The following is a 6,205-nucleotide window of genomic DNA, read 5'->3' as shown; positions in this document are numbered from 1 at the left end:
GATGTTCACAGTTAAGAGAGGCGTCATGGCTGGCCAAACAACTAAAGGATACAGTTACCATTTCCCACGTTGAGGAAAACTTCAGGGAGAAGCAGGTTATGGGAAGAAGATCAGGTGTCCAGTTTGGACATTATAAGTTTGAGATGCCTGTTTGATAGAAAAGTGGAGATAACTGTTGGACAGGCATGTGTTTGAAAATTGCAGGTGGGCACGGTGGCTCACGCCTGTAATCCCAGCACTTTGGGAGTCCGAGGCGGGTGGATCACAAGGTCAGGAGATCGAGACCATCCTGGCTAACACAGTGAAACCCCGTCTCTACTACAAATACAAAAAAATTAGCCGGGCGTGGTGGCAGGCGCCTGTAGTTCCAGCTACTCAGGAGGCTGAGGCAGGAGAATGGCGTGAACCCGTGAGGTGGAGCTTGCAGTGAGCCGAGATCACGCCACTGCACCCCAGCCTGGGTGACAGAGCGAGACTCCGTCTCAAAAAAAAAAGAAAGAAGGAAAATTGCCAGCATGTGAAGTGGAAGAAGATCACCCAGGGAGAGAGTAGGCAGACACGAAAAGAGATCTAAAGATTATCCCTGGGCCACTCTATTATTTAGAGATATGAAAGAAGAAGAAAAGCCAGGATATGAAACTGAACATGAGAACTCAGTAAGGTGAAAGGAAAACTAGGAGTGGGAAGTCAAAGTGAAGGAGAAGAGAATGGTCAACCGTGTCAAATGCTGCAGATAGGCCAAGGGTGAGCAGATGCGTTTGGTATTATGGAAATTATTAATGGCCTCAAGAGTGGCAGTGTTGGTGGAGTGACGGGGATGAAAGCTTGATGGGAATGGTTTCAAGATCGTGAGGGAAGAAGAAGAGAAGTTGGAAATAGAACAGACAATTCTTTCTGCAAGTTATTCTCTTAAAGGGAAAGAGATAAATGGAGTGGTAGCCAGAGGTGGAATGAGAGTCAAGAGAGGGCATTTTTGTTTTCATTTTTTCCTAATAGGAAGAATTGGAGTTTATATGCTAATCGGAATGATCCTTTCGAAAGGGGAAAATGATGAAACAGGAAAGAGAGAAACACTCCTGGTGAGGGGTGCTCATGTAGAAGAAAGGGTAAGGGGCCTAGTGCAGGAGTGGAGAGGTGGGCCTTAGGCGGACACATGGACATTCATGGTGGCAGGAGGGGGAGCAGAGTACACGGGCACAGACACTCATCATTGAGTTGAGGTGGTGGTGGGAATTTGTGGAAATCTCTTTGTGTTCTCAGTGAAATATGAAGCAAATCATCATCTGAGAGTGAGGATGGGGCAGGAGGGGTGGGAGGTTTAAAGAAAGAGAAGCACTTGGAGGAGAAAGGAAGATGAATGGGGTAAAGAAATCCAGCCTTGCTCTAAGTGCTTTACACTAATTAATTCACTAATCCTTATGACACCCCTGTGCCGTAGAAACTACTCTCCCAATGTACAAACAAGGAAACAAGCAGATGAAATAAGGATGCCTAGTAAAGCAAGACCTGGGGAGAGGTAGGTTCCATCAACCAAGAGGGAAAGCAAAGACTGCATGGTCTATAGACTTGTCTCGAATCCTGAAGACCTTCAAGAGCTGGCTCTTATTTATCCCTATAATTTGCTTTATTTTTCTTAACTCGTTGACTGCATCTCCATCCTATGTAATAAAAAGAGTCTAACTAATGCTGCCTCATAAATAAAATTTGAAAATTGGCCCAGCCCTTCCTCTGCTGTTCAGAGGAGGTGGCAAGAGGCAGGAGTTCCATCTGCAACTAACAGATCACTTCTGAGCCTGTCTGCCTCTTGGTCTGAATCCAGTTAGATTTCCCACAAGCTGACATACTTCTGGTTCTAGCTCTAGAACTGTTGTATTCCTTAGCATCATGGCACAAAAACGTTGCATAAGAATGACAAGTATGATTTCTTAAAGACTGAGACCTTTCCTAAGGAATGAAAATGGCTATTTTAGTCAAAGTAAAGCAAACTGGGATATTTAGCTTGTTGGTTCTTCAAAGTGATCAGGTTTGCATGAACCACTTTTCTGACTCTTAATTTGGGAGACGGTTTCTATGTATAACTAAATTTGATAATTGATAAAAGTATTTTCTTTATTGCTACTACTTATTATTTTCCTTGGTGCCAGAATTACCATTTTACCTTAGTGTGTTAATATAAATGGTGACAATTAGTGTTGACATTCAGTCTGGTTCCAAATACTTTAATCAAAAATATGTATAACAGTGCACATCTGCTAAGTATTTATTTTATGTACTTATTTATTTATTTACTTATTTACTTATTTATTTTTCTTTTTGAGACAGAGTCTTGCTCTGTTTCCCAGGCTGGAGTGGAATGGCACGATCTCAGCTCACTGCAACCTCCATCTCCCGGGTTCAAGTGATTCTCCTGCCTCAGCCTCCTGAGTAGCTGGGATTACAGGCGCCTGCCACCACGGCCAGCTAATTTTTGTATTTTTAGTAGAGACAGGGTTTCACCATGTTGTTCAGGCTGGGCTCGAATTCCTGACCTCAGGCAATCCACCCACCTCAGCCTCCCAAAGTGTTGGGATTACAGGTGTGAGCCACTGTGCCCAGCCACCAAGCATTTATTAAGATAATCTTTCCACCACCTTCCCCATTTCAATCAGCAATTATGACTCTGGCATAAGTCCCTATCAGAAAAGGAAATGTCTAGTTTTCTGTTTTTAGAGGAATATATGAGGAAAGATGGTAGTTTATGGCTTAGCCTAATTAAAAATTGATAGTAAGAGCCCTATTCCGATTCTAGTTTTGAGAGGTTGACTCAAGTCAATCTGAATTTGGTTGGAAAAGCTTTTTCTGTCTCACTTTTGACTAGAGATACAAAATCAGAAGTTTTATAAATAAGACGTGTGTATTAGTCCATTCTCACAATGCTGTAAAGAAGTACCTGAGACTGGGTAATTGATAAAGAAAAGAGGTTAGAGGTTTAATTCGTTCATGGTTCCACAGGCTGTATAGGAAGCATGATGCTGGCAGCTGCTCAGCTTCTGGGAAGGCCTCAGGAAAACTTACAATCATGACGGAAGGCAAAGGGGAAGCAGGCTCGTCTTACATAGCTGAAACAAGAGCAAGAGAGAGGGGGGGAGGTGCCACACACCTTTAAACAACCAGATATCGTGAGAACTCCATCACAAGAACAGCACCAAAGGGAGAAATCCACTGCCATGATCCAGTCACCTCCCACCAGGCTCCACCTCCAACATTAGGGATTATAATTTGAGCTGAGATTTGGGCAGACACTCAGATCCAAACCATATCAGCATGCAGACTTGCACTGATATTCCCTTGGAGAAGAATGTTCTTTTGCATGAACTGAAAACCCACATCATTTCTCCTAATTACTGTCTATTTTCTGGATCCCAAGCTAAACTGAAAATAAGGAAATAATATCTCAGAGTTTTACCTCACCCTATTTAGACATAACTGCTCTGAAAGAACACATTTTTCAAATTATAGAAATCCCAGTTACTGATTTTTTTAAAAGGCCACATTCAAATCAGTTGATCTATATAATGATGTGAAGATACAACCAAAAAAAATTGTTATACCAGTAGTCTTATTATATGACACTTATCATGAACAGCAAGATAGATTAAGTACCCACAATTAAAACACTCAATTACTTTACTTTAGAGGTTTAGCTAAAGGGAACTCTGACCATCCTTTTTTCACAAATATTTATTGAATGCCTACTATGTGTCAGTCACTGTAGAAATAACTGAGAACTCAAAATTAGGGAGAATGCATGTTTGGGGAATATATAGTGCACTTAGAGAAATATGCTGTGTTTGGGGAAAATTCGGTAAGAAATGTCTGTAAGAAATTCTGTAAGAAAAAAATGCTTACCTGGTAGACTCATTCTGAACGCCAGAATTTTTATTGCATTTGCAATTTTTGGACAGGTTGAATTGATTCTGATAGCTGTCTGTGATAATACTTGAGAGGTTATTTCTAAATTTTGTAAAGTTAATTAAAGGATTGAGAATGCCTGGGCTCACACTGATAACAAGAACAATAACAGTAGTTTACCATTCAATTAACTTAAGTATAGCTAAATGATATATTGGTAGAGGTAGATGGAAGTAGAATAAGTAAAAATGCTATATCATGGTGTTTGGAGATTAACTTCCAATCCTTCTTACTCTTAATTCATGCATTGTTTCTCTTCTGCTCTAGACTCATTTATTCTCTCTCAGGTTCTACTAAGCCTTCCCTGTTACTCCTCCTCCATACTGGTCTGTTCTTAAATAGCTACTTTCTTGTAACAAGGCACCTGTTGCTGAATTCAGAGAATTCTGTTTTTTTTTTCCTTTGCAAATTTACAGATTCGGGTGTTATATAACAGGGCCCCCATCAACTTTATTTCTTAGAAGAATTGCTAAGTAAGTGCGGTGAAATACTTGCCAACATATACTCGTTAACTGGGAATATTTTCTTGATATACATATTGCTAATGCTTTCTATCTGTCTCTATTCTGAATGTTCCTGAAGCCTCTGTAGCAAGAATAACATATGGGCTGCGTCTGAACTGAAAAAGAATTTTCCTATTGCACAAAATTTACAGGTGTCACAATTCTTTTATGACTCGTTAACCTTTAAGCTCACTTGTTTTGGCACCATCAAAATTCTAGGAGTTTATGTCTTAGCGAGTGGTTATAAATTTATAATGGAGGCAAGCCTAAAATGCTGTGAGATTAAAGAAGATGGAGTAATTAATTGCTTGGGGCTGGGAGTTCATGGAAGTCTTCATAGAAGAGGTGAGATATACGCTAAATCTTGATAAGGAGGAATAAACTGTCATTAAATTTTATTCAGAAGTTATCTTTAAGTAGTTATAAGTAGTATTTCAAAAGATCCAAGTAGTATTTCCAAAGATCCAAGATAAAACTGTAATAACTGATACAGTACTGTTTCCATGAATACTAATATTTCAACAGGTTGATCCTAAATGCAAAAGTATTTACTGCTAATTAATGCATCTCTATTTGGGGACATTTTGTAGATTGATGGGGATGTATTTTGGCACATTAACTTTAATGTTTATTATCACAGAATGAAGAGAACTTTGTGAAATATTATGCCCTCTTTGAGTAATCTCACACTAATGTAGTTTTTTCTCAAGTTGTCTCTTAGCTGAGATAGTCTTCATTCCATTTGCCCCTTATAATCAAGATTATATTTTTCCCAAATCCTTGACAAACTAATTTCACCAAAAGCTGGAATATCCTTTTGAGTCTTAATTTATCTTAAAATAGAAATGGCAATTTTTTTAAAAAAAGCATAGAGAAGCATTTTAACCTATTTAGGTTAACAAGATTGCATTAAAAGAGTATTTTTCTTTTATACTGAGGCTTAGAAATGGTAGTTTACCAAACTTCTTTTATTTTTATGAAAAGTCTTTCATCACTGTTCTGGTTTCCCTCCTAGTCAGTAGAAATGTAGAGGAAATACATTCATTAAATTCTCTAATAAGATTCTGTAGCTATTGGCCCTAAACTCTAGGGAAACCATAGGTCCCTAATTACAACATATCAGTTTCAATTAACTCTTCAAATTATTCCCGAGGTGTACCTGAGAAAATGAAAGAGTCGCTAATAAATTTTAGAAAAGATTGACAGCTCTTTCTATGGCTGTCAGGGGGCCACTGTGGACCTATGGGAGAAAACCCTAACCTACATTTGGGAAATTTCTCATATGGTAGCTTTTATTTTCCTGGGACAGTTTCTGGACTTAGGTTTTTTGTGTACTGTCTCTTGTGGAGTTGGATTGATCTTGGGCATGATGGCTGTGACTGCTTTTGTTGATTTTAGGTCTGTATCAGAGAAGTTCCTGCTGAATGTTTCGCATTTTCAAGCCCCAGTTTCAACTAGCTAGAGTTAGGCACTCAGGTTGAGAGCACAGCAGGGCTGGAAGACTGTCACTACAAGTGAGAGAAGCAGGACCAAGACGAGATATCACTTTCAGTGTGAAGGACTAGCATGGAGGGCAGGAGGTTGAAGGACTTGTCCAGCAAAGCTCTCTAGCCAGTGCTTTGGGCCTGGGATGACAGTCAGGCTTTTTAAGATAGGACCTTTTAGGCATGGCTGCTGTTTCTTGCTTATGAGGTCCAGGAGATGTAAAGAGTCCTGTCTAACTTATTCTGGTCAGGTTCCTTCACTGTACA

The sequence above is a fragment of the Gorilla gorilla genome, chromosome 16, assembly GCF_029281585.2.
Source record: "Gorilla gorilla gorilla isolate KB3781 chromosome 16, NHGRI_mGorGor1-v2.1_pri, whole genome shotgun sequence".
NCBI lineage: Eukaryota > Metazoa > Chordata > Mammalia > Primates > Hominidae > Gorilla > Gorilla gorilla.
The sequence above is the reverse complement of the archived record's forward strand: the minus strand, read 5'-3'. Positions refer to the sequence as shown.